The sequence below is a fragment of the Hippopotamus amphibius genome, chromosome 10 (assembly GCF_030028045.1).
Source record: "Hippopotamus amphibius kiboko isolate mHipAmp2 chromosome 10, mHipAmp2.hap2, whole genome shotgun sequence".
Classification (NCBI taxonomy): domain Eukaryota; kingdom Metazoa; phylum Chordata; class Mammalia; order Artiodactyla; family Hippopotamidae; genus Hippopotamus; species Hippopotamus amphibius.
Genome location: NC_080195.1, coordinates 69,972,633 through 69,988,906, shown reverse-complemented (window position 1 = coordinate 69,988,906; position 16,274 = coordinate 69,972,633). Strand labels below are relative to the sequence as shown.

At 39.6% G+C, this 16,274-nt stretch overlaps 2 protein-coding genes across 6 annotated transcripts in view; one reads left to right on the top strand and one right to left on the bottom strand.

Moving 5' to 3' along the window:
* Positions 1-16,274, top strand: part of CMSS1 (cms1 ribosomal small subunit homolog) — a 352,758-nt gene that overhangs the window by 273,289 nt on the left and 63,195 nt on the right. The window lies entirely within an intron of this gene.
* Positions 1-16,274, bottom strand: part of FILIP1L (filamin A interacting protein 1 like) — a 289,653-nt gene that overhangs the window by 272,741 nt on the left and 638 nt on the right. The gene's annotated exons all lie outside the window — the stretch shown is intronic.

Below are 16,274 nucleotides of genomic sequence, written 5' to 3'. Positions count from 1 at the left end.
TTGTTCCTTTTATTTGCCGAGTAATATTCTGTAGTGTGGGTATAACTGTTAAAGAGCATTTGCATTGTTTCTGGTTTTTAGCTGTTACAAATGAAGCTGTCATAAACATTTGTGTATAACTTGTACTGTGAACCTAAGTTTTCATTTCTCTGGGATAAATGCCCAGAAGTACAATTCCTGGGCCATATTTTAGTTTTAAGAAATTGCCAAACTGTTTTCCAGAGTGGCTATACCAATTTACATTCACACCAGCAATGCAAGTGATCTAGTTTCTCTGACTCCTCACTAGCATTTGTTGTCACCATTTTAGCCATTCTGATAGGTGTGTAGTGGTACCTCATTTTGGTTTTAATTTGCATTTCCCTGATGGTTAATGATGTTGAATGTCTTTTCATGTGCCTATTTGCCATCTGTATATACACTTTGATGAAATGTCTGTTCATGTCTTTTGCCCATTTTCTATTTGGATTGTATGGTTTTTTACTGTTAAATTTTGAGGATTCTTTATATATTGTAGACAGTGGTTCTTTGTTACATGTGTGGTTAGCAAATTTTGTTTCCAATCTCAATATTCTTTTTTTTTTTTGGCTGTGTTGGGTTTTCACTGCTGTGCGAGGGCTTTCTCTGGTTGCAGTGAGCAGGGGCTACTCTTTGTTGTGGTGCAGGGGCTTCTTTTCATCCTCTAAAAAGGTTTTTTTTTCAGAGCGGAAGTTTTTCGTTTTGATTGAATATGATGTATCCATGTTTGCTTTCATTGACTGCACTTTTGGTATCAAGTGTAGGAACTCTTTGCCTAGTCTTAGATCCCAAAGGTTTTCTCCTATTATTTTTCCTAAGAATTTTACCGGTGTATATTTTATATTTAAGTCCATGATCCATTTTAAGTTAATTTTTTGTGTAAGGTGGTAGACTTAGGTTGAGGTTCATTTTTTTTCCTCTGGATGTCCAATTGCTCCAAGACCATTTATTGAAACGGTGTATCTTTTTGTTGTTGTTGAATTGCTTTTGTGCCTTTAAGCGGGGCAGGGACTTCCCTGGTGGCACAGTGGTTAAGAATCCGTCTACCAATGCAGGGAACATGGGTTCAATCCCTGGGCCAGGAAGATCCCACATGCTGGGGAACAGCTAAGCCCATGCACCACAATTAGTGAGCCTGTGCTCTAGAGCCCACAAGCCACAACTACTGAGCCCACATGCCACAACTACTGAAGCCCGGGCGCCTAGAGCCTGTGCTCTGCAACAAGAGAAGCCACTGCACTGAGAAGCCTGCATACCGCAACAAAGAGTAGCCCCCGCTTGCCACAACTAGAGAAAGCCTGTGCACAACCATGAAGACCTAAAGCAGCCAAAAATTAATTAATTAATTAATTAATTAATTAACTTTAAAAAGTCAGTCAGGCATATTTGTGTGAGTCTATTTCTGGGTTCTCTGTTCTGTTCCATTGATCTATGAGTCTATCCCGCCACCAATACACACAGTCTTGATTACTACAGCTATATGAATCTTGAAATTAGGTACACTGGTAACTTCCCACTTTTTTCTTCTTATTCAACATTGTTTTAGCTTTCTAGGTTCTTTACCTTCCTGTGTAAATTTTAGAATTATCTTGTGTATATCCAAAAAAAATGTTCTGAAATTTTGGTTGGAATTGCATTAAGCCTGTGTATCAATTGGGGGCAAACCAACATATTTGCTATGTTAAGTATCCCAATCTATGAACATAGTATGTATCTCTGTTGATTTAGATCTTTGATGTCTTTAATCAGCATTTTGTAGTTTTCAGCGTGGAAGTACTGTACATATTTTGTATCCCTTTCAGTGTCTGGCACAGTAGTACCTTCCTAAAGAATGTTGAATTTCAGGAAAATCATTGCCACATACAGGAGTGGAAACTTACCACAAAAAGAAACAGCTATAATCCCTTTTTAAAAATGACTTCCTTAAACTAGGAAAGCACTTTAAAGATAGCAAATGACCCAGATAAGAAAGGCTTCATTCGCTACCTGAAACAGATACTTCGCAGTTTGGGATTGTAAATCAGATTTTAGTTAAGAACTTATTGGATTCAGCTGTGTATGGAATGTGGCATAGAGTGGTTCAGGAAGCTGTTTATGCTTTGCCAATTGCAGAGCTCATCTTTATGTATTAAAAGAGAGTTTTCAGATTTCTGCCAATGATCATTTTTCATTGGTAACCCAGAGGAGTTTTGAGTTGTCAGTTTGTGGACTTTATCGGGAAGCTTAAATCCAGGATTGAATTAATCACAGTACGCATGATTGGGTTTCTGCATTTTCCAGTTTTGAAATCTACATGATGTTGTTAACAGACTGAACGTTTATCATGTTAGTGTTCACACTGGGGCAATGAAATATAACATTACATAATTCTTTTAAGAAGATCCTGAGACTCTAATGTACAGTCTGATGGCAGGAGACCCTCGGGAACACAGAGATGCATATTCTTCTCAGAACTGTTCATATGTACATAAGATGAATAAGCTATCATCTTTCCAAATTTTCTCTTAAGCTTTCAAAAGAAACAAGTACACAGGGTAAGGAAGGCAAGGAAGAACAGGGCTATTCTTATTGCTAGGATGGTAGGAAAATCCCCAGCTGGCCTCTAAGTGAGGTAACATAGAGGTATTTGTTGTGCTCTAACCATGTAACCTTGAGTAAGTCATTAGTTCTTCTGAGCCTTGTTTCCATATTTACACAAGGAAATTGTAATGTTTCTGCCTTCCTAAAGTGATAATCAAATAAGATAATAGATAGAGAAGCATATTGTAAGCTCTAAAAAACTATACAAATATACCATGTTATTCATTCCATAAATATTTATGAAACACCTACTGTGTACCAGACACTGTCCTAGGGATAAGGATAAAACAATCAAAAAAGATGTGATCTCTGTTGGTGAGGAACTAACAGTTCACCAAGGAGAGACAGACATGGGAACCACTTAAGTACAGTAAAGCATCATAGGTGTGCAGAGGTAGAATATTCCAGGTGTAACTGTGGGACTGGATTGCTGAGGTGGAATGTGCAAACTGTTTTTGGAGTTGAGAAGTTCTGAAGACAGATTGTTGTAAAGATATCTATGTTCAAGTTGAGGCTACACACAATGGGGAGGGAATTAAGAGGAAAAAAGTTTGACCCAGTTGCCAGAGTCCTTATTAAATAGGTGAAATGATGAGGAAAAGTCACTAAATAGCCTAACTGGGGATTGGACAAGTGTGGCATGGGCAGATGGTATGAGCCTCGAGGGAAAGGGATGTGAAAATGACAAGGAATGGCCTGGAAGCAGCACTGTGGAGCCTGGAGAATGGTACTGCCCCCGGCTTAGGGCTTGGGCTGTGGGAGTATGAACAGTCTTCTCTTGAGAGGCTGAAAGGGTGTAAGTCCTGGGGGAAGAGCTGGACAACAGGTGGAACAGGAGGAGGGAAGAAGAGTATGTGAAAGGGTAAGCACGTGGGGCTTCCAGTAATAGCAATAGCTGTCATTTACTGAGCACCTGGGATGTGCCAGGTACTATACTTGGCTGTTTTGTACATTTGGTCCTCACAGGATTCTACAAACTAATTACTGTCATCTGGATTTTACAGATAAGGGCACAAGGTACAAAGAGGCCATGTGCATCATTCAGGGTCACACAGCAAGTCCACATTCGAATCTCTGAGCCCACGTCTGCCTGACGGCAAAGCTGTGCTTTTGCACTGCTCCACATGTCTGCAGAGAGATTCGGAGAGCACCATGGGTGGGATTTGTAGGGAAATCAGAGAAGAAGCGAAGAATCCGAGGGAGGAAGCAGAGTCACATGGGAATGAAATACAGTCGATGAGAGGACTGTTGACCAGAGAGGCATGCGTTTTTGCTGGTGGCTGAAAATGCCAGGGCTGTGAGGACTGACATCACTAAGACCTCTTGCAGAGTTGAGGCCTGGTGAGGTTAGTAGCTGCCTTGCTGCGTGTCCCATGGGGAGAGCTGTTGTGAAGGTGTTCTGATGTCTTTTGAAGAGAATCCCCCCAGGCATTTAGCAGAGAGGGTCAGCCTTTCCTGACTCCTCCACTCCTGGTGGTATGGTCTGAAGAGGCTTAGCTTCCTGAGTGTCAGTGGTCAGTCTTATAGCCCAGGTAATAGAGAGCAGAGAAGAAAGTGTGGGATGACCTCTCACTTGCATGAAGGGTAGAAACAAATTCGTTATTGGGGTGCCTTGGCCACTTCGTACTTGGGGACCTCTGGAGCTGTGTGGTGTAAACTGGAATTTTCATGAGACTATGGTGCAAATCAAACACATGTATCAGCCTCTCCCAGGTGGCAGTTACCAGTTACTGTCCAAGATAGCTTTTTAACAGAGTCTAGGGAAGAAAATATTTTTTCCTTCCTCACCATCATGGCACAGCTAAATGTCCTACTTTCCTTTACTAGGGGACAGTTAATGCTACAGCTGAAATAGCAGTTCCCTATGTCCCTTGAGGAAAGGCGGTACATTGATTATGGGCCCAGGCCAGGACCAGAGACTTTTCTGGAACTAAACTTTGACACGTGAGGGGAGTAGCAGTCCCTCTCTGCAGCCAGGTAAGAGTGGCCTCAGGTGAGGGGGGTCAGGTTAGAAGAAGGAAAGAAAAGGCAGAAGGTGAATAAGTAACTGAAGAAAAGTTATGACTCTCACAACCTTGCTTTCAGTTAAGTGCTTCTGCTGGAATTCTCGATTGCGGTAAAAATAAACATGCCCTTCAAAGTAACACATGTGCCATCTGATTCATTTCATCACAGGAGGGGTTGGGACAGTGAGAGGATAAAGAAATGCCCTCAGAAAGGGGATAGTAAGGAAAGAGAAGTGGAAGTAACCTTAAAAGCCTGTGCTTCGCGTAGAATGCTTACAGAAGAAATTGGATCCTTGTTGTAAATGTGATTTCTACTTCTTCACAGGTGGAAGGTTTTCTTTTTCCCTTAAATCATGCCAGCACTTTATCTGTACCTCAGTTGCGACATTTTTCATATTCTACACTGTTTTATAGTTTTTATGTTTTTTCTACTTTTACTAAACCAGTAATTCTTCAAAGGCAAGGATTGTGTTCCATTCTCTACCACCACCCACCACCCCCCCCCCACCCCACAGTGCTTTGCATCCAGTAGCTACTCGGTGTTGGACTGAAAGAATGAACCCAGGGACACTGTGATTCCTCTGAATTTGTTAGCTCTTTACTTGGCCTCTAAAGGTGACACCTCACAAAGCCAGCTTTCTTCTTTTTCTGGCATCAGGGACTAACATATATAAAAAGTGTTCTATAATGCTTTGAGTGTGTAGGAGAGATATTTTCTGTTTAGGGAATGTTGCTAAGCCCTCTCATCAAAAATAGCCTTTCCATCTACGTCCAGGCTCTGTCAGGGCAGAACAGATTGGCAAGGGGAGTTCAAAGGAAAAAGCAATGTAATGCCTCCTGTTCATGGCGGTGCAGGTGCCAGTGGAGGAGGAAGATGTGTGTGGTTGAGGCTCAGGGTGCTCAGTGCTGTAAACAGGGAGCCGACCAACTGACCAGGGTGCATAGAGCTATATTTTGTGAAATACCTTCCCCAGCCTTTGTATATTCCTGTGCACTCTGTGATCCCAGGCTAGGAGTCTTCAAAAAAGCAACTGGTGATTAGAAATCTCGCCGTATGAGCAAAGTAAGTGGCCCTTTAAGAGGGGCCCACTTAGACCATGGAGATGGCAGAAGCTCAGAATGGCAAGAGCAGAGGGAACAGGGGAGAGCCAGCCAGAAAGACACATGTGGAACCTTGAGTCCTGAGCAGAGCAGAGCAGATCCTTTCTGAAGGCTGCTGGTGCTCCTTTGGGAAGTGCTACACCGGTATTGACAGGGAGCCAAATCAGTGATAGGATAGCGATTTCAGTGTTTACAAAATCTACTCTAAGCATGAGTCCCTCTGTGTAAAGAGAGATCTAGAGTCTTTAGGGTTTTTTCCCTCAAATCTTGAATCTGGCCTTTCTTGGAAAATTGGAAGCACTGATCAGGCAGGTGACAGCAATCATTCTGAGTGTCAAGCAAAAAGGAGGCATGGGCAGTAAAGGACCAAAGTTGGGATGCGGAGATACATGTTGGCTACCAGCGTGGACTGTATTAGGAGCTCCAGAATGGTCACTTCCAGTGGCTATTACAAAATGCCGCTGGAAAATTTAAACAGGAAAACATTTGGGTTTGGCCTGCCTGGCTTTGCAGTAAGCATGTTTGTCCAAATAAATTGTTGCACTAAGATGGTTCTGTCTCATCTACCCTAAAGAAAAAAATCTTTGTACCCTGTGTGTTTGAGGGGGATCTTTGCATAAAGATCAACCCCTACTAATAAAAGCCATGATCAGGACCCTGCCAAGATTCCCATAGTTTGTTTAATCAGCTGTATTAATGCAGAGGTTTTCAATTAGTAGAATGTGCATTTGTGCCCCTTATTTGCTTATAGGCCCAGAGGTCAAGTTACCAGATTGGGGCTCCTAGTTGTCCTCTGCAAAGAGCTGGCTTCTCTCTTCCCTGAAATGAGGATAACTGCTGTCTGTGTGTCTGGGTAGGAGAGGGCAGGCTCTATTGAAGGTAGCTTCTCTACCCACCCCACCACCAGTCCTGCCAAGTGGCAGGGTGGGGGCTTGCTCAGGCAGCTTCTAAGCTTCTGGACTGGTTGGGGGCTCCTTTGCTGAATGGCCCACACTGACCTCTGCCTGAAGCAAGAAATAGAAGACCAAGATGACATAGCTGTGGTCACACAAAGCCTGTTGACTACATTGGCTGTCTTTATGTGTTTATTCAGGAACTCTGAACTTATTATTATTATTATTTTGGGTTTGTTTGGTTTTTTTTTAACAAGAAATTTGAACCACATTTTGTTTGAGATATTCCAGAGAGATGTAGCAATGTGGTTACCAGTTTATAAACTTTTAAACAAAACTATTAGCGGTCAGAGCTTTGTTTAAAGAACAATGGCTTGGAGCACAGGCCGGTCTTCTCAAGACCCAGAGGACAGTGACCAAGGCAGAGAAGAATTTAGTGCAGAGCTGGCTGACCAAGGCCTGCTTTGGCAAAAACCAGGAATCCAAGTGTTAGTGTTGAGGGCCTTTTCCCATTTTTCAGGAGTGGCAGTGACTTTGGCCCTGTTGCTTTGGTGATTTACACCAGTGCCCTCAGCTTGTTAACTCTCCTCAAGTGGAAGAGAAATTCAGGAAAATTGAGGATGAAAACAATCACTTCTGTTATTTTTCCCTCACTTCAGAGGCGGAGCCATGGTGTTTAGCATAGCTAGTTCACTGCCCAGCCATTGGCATCCTTGTTTCTTTCCTTCTATGTTTTCAGCTTCTGTCATCACTTCTCTCTACAACAGGCAAAACCTCACTTGTTTCTATTAAAATATCTGCCTTTACTTAACTTTTTCCTTATGAGATAATTTGTATTTATAGGAAACCTCATTTATGAGTTTTCTTTCCTGCTATAATTGGCTATGGCTATTACTCTTTTAACCTTTTCTTGGAGTGTCCACAGGAACATTTAACAAGAAATATTGTCTCATAAACATTCCTCTAAAAGTATACGAATGTTTATACTTATATCAATTTTTCTAGACTTTTTACAAAGCTGATTTAGTAGATAATGTATTCTCTGACCAAAGATTAAAATTGAAATAGCCCATAATTGGAGCTGACCAATAATGTAGATTTGGGGTTGGCAACGTTCAGTTTCCAAGTACAGAAAACACATATGAATTATAAGAATTTAGTTTAGTAACATCCTTTTTACATGAGTTTTTGAAAACTCAGTTTACTCTCCAGGAAGGCATTTCTTTTGGATCAATTGCAGTTTCTATTCAACAACTTCACAGCTTACAAGTAAGACTGTGATTAAAATATTAACAAATTCTGGGGCAAAGGGAATTCCAAGAAGACTCAGTAATCATTGAAGAGGGTAAAGAGCTGTCCAATTAACCATTTTTAATGTGAAACACAGCGTTTCTCATGTATCCTTTAAGCAGTACTGACAAGGTATTTCCTGGAGATTAATGATGGTCTGAGTTAATGGGCTGAGGGAAGGTCATTAATCCTTACACAAAGGTAGTTTGGAAAGTAGGAATGAAAAACAGCTGCTAGGTCAAGATGATAGAATCCTAGGAGATATTTCAGAAGATTAGTTACCTTTGCAGAAGCCCATACTTAACTACTGTTCTCGCTCCCCTTTCTCCACAAACAAAACCCTTTTTATCAATGAGCTTCCTCTTCTCACTCTTTCTCACATAAAACTCATCTTGAAAGTCATTTGTTTTCACATAGTTTCTCACCATCAAACTCATTTATTGGTGTGAACAGAGTTGTGCTTGGGAGTCTAGAAACCAAGGCAGTCAGAATATACTATGGTTTCAATTAACATATCCATGTGTGCTAGGCATAAGATATGCAGGAAATATGAAATTACTGTCAGTGGTAGGCTGGGGTTAATGGAACAATCAGACCTAGACATCACCTCAGTAAATCACAAGAGGTTGATTCATCATAAGGACATAGAAACAAGTCAGGACAGTCAGGATACCATTAAAAGCAGAAGTGCATGCTTCCAGACTGCAGAATACCACCAGAGATGTACACTTGCCGGTGATGTCAGACTTTGTGGAATCTCATTCCTCCTCTAGGCCAGTCTAGGCTGCACCCATTCTGCATGTCTGCTTATCTGGATCTGTTCCAACAGTCCTCCCATCTGGACAGATTTATTAATCTCGGGATTAAGCAAGGTACAGTAGGACCGCTGGGGCAAGGACTCTGGTGGAGATAGTGAGAAACAGCGACAGAGGATCTAGAGCTACCTGGTGGAGGGGTCTTCCAAGATGCCCTACTCTGAGTTTTTACCCAAAGAACAGTAGAGAGCTAGAGAATGATCACTTAGTTAAAAAAAAAAAAAAAAAATCTGCTTTCCTGCATGAGCATCATCTTCTGTAACTGTGTGTCCTTGTGAGAGTTTTGGAAGCTTGTACCCTTGCATGTCTAGGGCATGTTGCTTACCTTCCTGATGGGAATGCGAGCTTCCTTTGGAATCCTTTAGAGGAGTTAAACACCATCTGATTCATTCAGGTGGTATCTGACTGGCTGTTCCACTAATCCCAGGCTGATACTCTGATCCCTATAGTATGTTTTCACATGTTTGGAACTTTTGAAATACTAGAGATTATTTTGCTGTTTAAAAAAACTGCTAAAAGTTAGTAAGACAGCAGAAGTATGCTGAAGGAAACTCTAAGGAAAATGTTTTCTGCTCACTAGGGCAGTGAGTTGAAATGCAAAAGCCCCACTAAAATGGTGACTGGCATTTTGCCACTAACATGTATCTGATCTACCCTTGAAAGCATTAAGTTCTTATGGATTTTGTGACAGAGCCAAGAGAAGTAAATTTGTAGCTACCAGTTCAGAGTGAACTACTGTTTCAGTGCTGCAAGTACAGGTGAAAATCTTTATGTTCTTCCATACTGTTAAGAAAAAAAAAAAATCCTTGTGTATATACAGATTAGACTAGACCTAGCTGAACTTTTTGAGTTCTTTTTTCAACTGAAATTGCCTTTTACAAATGAACTATCCAGATGTGGATGGGAACATAATAATAGAATTACTTGCTGAAATAACTTAGATTATTTAGGTCATGATTGCAGTTTTATGATGCCATCTGGGGAAATTACTAAGTGCATGTGAATTTGAGGCAAACTAAAGTTTTTCTTCCTTCGGTAGGCATTATGGCCTCTTTTGGCTCTTTTTTGGTATTGGAATTTGGTTACTTTGCTTACTTTAAGAGTGAAGGTTCCACAACTCTGTCATGGTTTGAACTGGAGCTTTGCTTCCACACAATTGACAGGTTGGTCTGTCTGAAACCTGACCTAGCCACTTAACAGTAAAATAGTAAAACTTGCTATTTTGTGTGTACAAATGCTGTCTTTCCAAATTAGGAAAGAAGATATAAAACCCTGTAGAAGTGCTTTGTTTTAAAAGGAGTAATTTAATGCTCTACCATTAACATTCTCCCAAGGTAGTGTTACATAAATAATTATTGCTACACAGGAAGCGTCATTTCCCATTCTGGAATAATTTGCACACATTTAGGAATTTCATTGTCTCCTCAAAATCCTCTGGGCTGTGGGCCCATAAATTATCACATTTTGCTGGAACTTACATTACATGATCTAAATTTTATGGGAAGAGAAAACAAGAGAATTGCAAAAAAAAAAAAGTGGCTTACTTATGGCTAAAGAATCTCAAGGAAGGGAAAAGCATATTCCTGCTTGTTTAACATAGGTCAAAGAAACTTGTGGTTTCCTTTTAATAATCAACTTTATGGAGTTTTTTTTTTTTTTAATGCCCAAACCACAAAATTTAGCATTTTAAATTCATATCTGTCTGTGAGCATGTAGTGTCTAAAGCAGTGGTTCTCACAGTCCCAAAGAAAACACATCATTCAAATGCCAGTTCCCTTGGTTTCTAGGTAACATTTCTAGCCCAAGACTTCTTAATTTGGTCCAGGGGATCCAAATTTTGTGTCTGTGTGTATTCTGGGTCTTGTAACATTTATCAGCTTCTCAGAAAGACCTGACATAGCACATTTTCAAGACTGAATTTTGTTAGACCCAATCTGTAACACCACGGTGGGGGTTTTCCATAGTATTGATAATGATGTTACTATCTCCTGATTATTGAGCACTTATTATTTGCTACAAATTGTACTGAACACTTTGTATTTCTCATTTATTGTTCCCAGAAAGGCAAGTACAATTATTATCTCCGTTTTATGATTGAGGAAACTTAAAGCTTTGAGAGGTTAAGCAGCTTTTTGAAGATCACGCAGAACTAGAATTAAAACCCATGGTGCCATCTGGAAAAATCCATGCTCTTATGCATTATGATGATGAGTACTTCCATTTACTGGTTTAGTACTAACTGGGATTTTGTTTGATATCGATATATTCAGTTCAGACAGCCCTTACTTTGTTCTTACTCTGTTCTAGTGGTTTCGGTATCTCAGTGCTACTATATTATAATTCTGAGATCAAAATTGGGTTGCCTGGCATTTGCTTGTTACATAAATAAGTAAACAAATGAACAAGTATATGCCCCTTCCAAATGTGGCCCGAGTCATCTTCTTTTGTGATACCCTCCCATACTGAGTATAGGCTATGGTGGTGCAGCAGTGGTGCCTGTTGGTTTCAACAGATATTGGACATGCAGTAGTGTCTCTGTTACTAAAATCAGCTGATATTCCCTTGTAATTTTGTATTTGTCAGGCGACTATGTACATTTGGAGGCAGCTACTTGAAGTTTTTTGCATGTTTTTTTTGCCCTGTGGCTTTTTTCATTAGACAGTGCAATTTTGACAGGCATTGTTGCACAAGAATAGAGAGTTGAATTTCTGTAGGTTGATCATTTTTAACTATCTCAGAAAAACAATCATATTTCTCTGCCACTAACTAGTTCTAAGTCCTTGGGAAAACTTCCTCAGGCCTGATTTCTTCATCTGTAAAATGAGGGCAGCAGACCATATTGGTTTATTTTCTAAGGATTTTTTTCCCTTTGTTTATTTTACTACCCTAAAATTTCTTTATTTTTCTGTCACTGAAAATCTAGGATAATGAAATACATCCATTTAGTGGTTTATTTCTAACTGGGATTTTGTTTGATATTGATATATTCAGACAGCCCTTACTCTGTTCTTACTCTATTCTAGTGGTTCAGCAGACTATGCTTTGTGCACTGTTTCCCCTTGAATTTGTGTGAACATATATGTGTTGCCCTTGTAAAGTCTTAAACAAAAGATATAACTATGGAATACTTGTATAATCTTGGAGTCTTGATTTTGGTTGTTTTCGGTGGGACACTGGGCCAATTCACTGGGAAACTTGAACTTCCCAAGCTTCAAGATGACACTTCTGTTATTGTGCCTTCAGATCTCCTCTTGTATTAGGAAGGGTGAAACTCCATAAGCAAGTGAATCTTGTGACCAAACATCTCCACCCAGCTCCCTAAACAAGGAGTCCGCCATGTATACAGAACGCCAGACTGAGAATTAGGGCACCTGGTTTCTATACCCCAATCCTCTACAGCAATAAGCCTCTATAATTTGATCATTTCAGGTATGTGTTCTTCATTCAGGGTGACCTACTGCCCTGGTTTGCCCAGGACCTGTATAAATTATATATACCTGTATAAATTTTAGAGAATTTACAGATACTTAGCTTAAGAGATTTTTTAAAGAAAGAATTTTTTGTTTTATATCGCCTGCACTTTTGTTTCAACTCTATCTCGTCAGGGAGTGGGGTGAGTCTTAGAGGATACCTTTCTCTGATTGTCAAAGTTCAAGTGATAAATCATCGTTTGATGTTGTCAGACAATCCTTAATGTCCCTAATATACAAAGGTGTCCTTGTCAGCAATATTCCAAGCATAATAAGTAGAATATAGGGTTAGATTAATGGGCACTAGCACAAATATTGTCCTGACTGCAGCCAAATGATTTTATTTATTCTTTCATACTTTTAGCCAAATTTGCCAAACAAGAATTATGATGGAAAATGTGAGTGATTTTTTAAAAAATTCAAGTTCTAAATACTTTTAATTTTATTTAAGAAATAAGTCTCCATCTCAATTATATCATTTTCTCCCCTAATATGAAGCTATTTTTGCATTGGTTGGAGGGAAATACAAGTTTTTAAATTCTGAACTGCCAGCTGCACCTGCTTAGTATCTAAAACTGAAATGGAAAACACAAGGCTTAACCCCACATGCTCCCTGATCAACTGCAAAGGTTCTTAAAATAGCTACGTGTGAAGATGTTTGGAGCAGCTGAAAACTAAGGAGCTGGTGTCCCTGATTACAACCCGGCAGTTTAATACTATGGCTCAGAGGCAGCTGCCTCTGTCTCTTTCTGTTTCAGGGCCTGGAGCAGCAGCCCCTAGAAGAAGCACAAAAGCAGCCTCTGCTTTGTTCACACTCCTATCCTCCCCTGAATTCTACTTCCCTAGTCAAAGATTCACCCCTAGATCCGTCAGGGAGATCTAAGACATTCCTTCCAAGCCATGAGAGAAAAGTAGCTAAAAGCCTCCAAACAATTACAATAAACCTTAAATAGGTGCACAACAAATTCCAGGAAAAAATTTAAGGAAGAAATAAAGTATTTGATTGATCACAGCTAGTAGTAACAGACAGTACCCTGAGTGTGAGTGGTACGCTACGCACTGTTACCCTCAGTATCTCAGTTACCAACAGATCAGTTTACTCTCTTAAAATCCACCAGGAAGGCCTTCTTCACTCACTCAAGACTGCTCTGTTCAGCTCTGCCTATCTCGATATAGTTCTCAGTTAACTGATATATCTCAGTTGATATAGCTCTCAGCTTACCATTTTCCCTCATAAAGAATTTTTTTCCTGTGATATTTTCTCTTACCCATGATACACTGCTTCTCTCAAGGGCCCACTTATGTTCCACCAGTAGCAGGATCTGGACTGGGTAGACAATTGGTCTAATCTAATTTGACAGCTTTTTATGTTGCCAGGCTTTTGACACTAACAAGCAGTTTAAAATTCCATTCGCATTCACGTGTACGTGAGTATACAATTATACTAACCTGTTCCCTTCCTAAAAAGAAGAAAAAAGTAGTAGCTTATATCTCTTTTAGGAACTAAACTGATTTTTTTGAGGGCCAGAGGAAAGAACTGTAGGGTGAGTATGTAGAAGGGAAATGGAGGCAGGAAGAGGATGGGGTATGGGGAGGCTTGAAACTCTCCTATCAGCAGTTTCCAGTTGGCTGCTACCACCTTCAAACAGTAGCCAGAACTGTGAGTGCTTATGTTGAAAACTCAGAATTTTTCTAGTCCTTCATTTGAGAAAGTACTTAATGAGAATGTGCATTAGAGAGAACATTAGCTGGACTGGTCCTAAAAAACCTAGTTTTTCCATCTGCTGAACAAGGAATAATACCTGCCTTTCCTATCACACAGGGTCACCTTAGGATCAAGTGAGTGACTGATATTTGAAAATTCTGTAAACACTGTTGGACACCTGCTGGGTAAAATGACACTGTTGTTATGATTAATGCCATTATACAAAATTTCCTCAACCCAGGTGAGAAACGCAGTACTGCCACTCTTTTAGTTGTAGCCTCTGGTCAGACAGATTAGACAGAAACATCTTGAACTTTCATCAGATTTGAGCCCCAGAAAGCTATGAGGCTATAATACAAATTTTGCTCTAATGTCCTTCTTAGGGACTTCTTGTCCGACCCAGTTCTGAAGGAGCAGGCTAACAGTATGTGAGCCTTTTGTCTGTCTTCTATAGTTTAGAACAGAAATGTCAACATCCCTCAAAGAAGGCTCAAGTATTTGCACTAAAATGTATATTCCAATCTGATTATTTGGTCCCTGGAATTGTCTCCCTGTCTTGTCGACACTAAATAAACTTTTTTAAGTAGGAAAAAAATTTTTATGGTCTTTTGCTTTTAATTAGAAATAAAGGAGAAAATACCATGGTAAACAGTTTGAACAATATAAAGGTTCAAATCACTAATAATCAGCCTCTCTGTGAACATTTCGATACTCAGAGCATGTGGAAACCACATTTGCTCCATTCACTGCTGTATCCCCAGTAACCCAGCACATAGTAGGCGCTTGTAAACATTTGTTGAATGAATGAACAAATGAGCAAACTAATTAAGCCCTTTTACTATAAAAGTGTTCTACCTAATTATAATGAAACAAAAAAAATTATTCTGTGCTCAGTATGAATGGCTATTAAATGCTGGTGGCCACTAGTTCTGTCCTAAGGCAAATAAAAGCAACTAACATTTTTTTCTTTAAATGTTTTTTAATGTAACATACTGAAGAGGCGAGGCATGTATTTCAGTAGTAATGAAAATTTTACTTTAGGACAAAGAATAACATGGAATCTATTCTGAAGAATACAGGGCCCTTTACTTTAGTTTTTCCCCATCCCTGGACCTGCCAAACTCTTGGCACACTGCAACATCTGTCTCCTACAGTAGGCAAATGTATCACCATTTTGAAGCCACAGTAAAGTATCTCCATCTCCAATGACAATGCTACTACCTAAAACCAATTCTAGGCTAACAAATTTTTTACTTCAATAGCAGTTGAAACAGAAAAGACAACTACATATGAACTTTAACAGAAGCTAAACTCTTAAAAAAATTTTTTTTTGCACTTCTTTGTTTATAATCTATACTTTTCTTCATCCCAGAACTTTTACAGAGTATTTTTGCACGGGGTATTATAAGAACCCAAACTCTATATTGCTTTGGGAAGTTACCTGAAAAACTCTTCTAAAAGTAGACCTGTCTTAATTGCCCTACATACTTCTTTTAAAGAAGTAGAAGTAGCCCGTGAATATTATTGCTGCCTTTAGAAATTTTCAATAGTAAAGAGCTCTTAAAGTGTTTATGCTGATTTTTAATTAATGTGAGTTTCATAACAGCATCAACTGATAAATGTAGAGATATATTTACCTGGAATATTTAGTTTTGAGGGATAGAGGATTGATATGCTGGAAAGTGTCATCATAGGAAAAGCATTTTTAGTTGCAGCCAGAGAAACTTTGCCACCGTTTGGAGAAGTTTTCTCCAGTAGTACCCTACCCCCTGGCCTCCTTTGTAACAAACCTAATACATACATGGAACATGGCGTATGTATTGCTTTTCTTGCAGTCCTTTCTGAGACTTGCATAGGTATTGAAGAAAGATAGGTGATCATCAGTTGTAATGAAAAGAGAGTGATTGAATATGTCACAAGAATTTTAGCTGAACAAGTCTCTCTCTTGAATGTGGATCTGTATTCAAAACTATGCATCCACCCTAAATACTAATACTCCCATTGAGCAAGTACAGTGAGCAGAACTTTCTCTGGTATCATTTGGCAGCAATCTGGCATCATTTACCATTGACATTGAGATTTGTTGTGCCATAGATATCCAATCATGTTCTTTGGGGTGATAGGTATCTTCCAAGACCTTCCAAAACCCTACCTCAATAATCTGCCTCTGGCCCCCGTTCATCAAATCTTAACATCAAAGAAAATGAACAAAAGTAAAGAAAAAAGAATACTTCTAGTTGCCATTTTAAGATGCTGGTTTCTTCTGTCTTTCCATAGAAAAGGGAATTCCTCTTCCCCAGTCTAGCCTTTCCAGTATACTTCTCCATTGTTATCACATTTTTGATGATTTTGAAATTATGTATTAATCATTTACATCACTTTACAATATCAAGCTA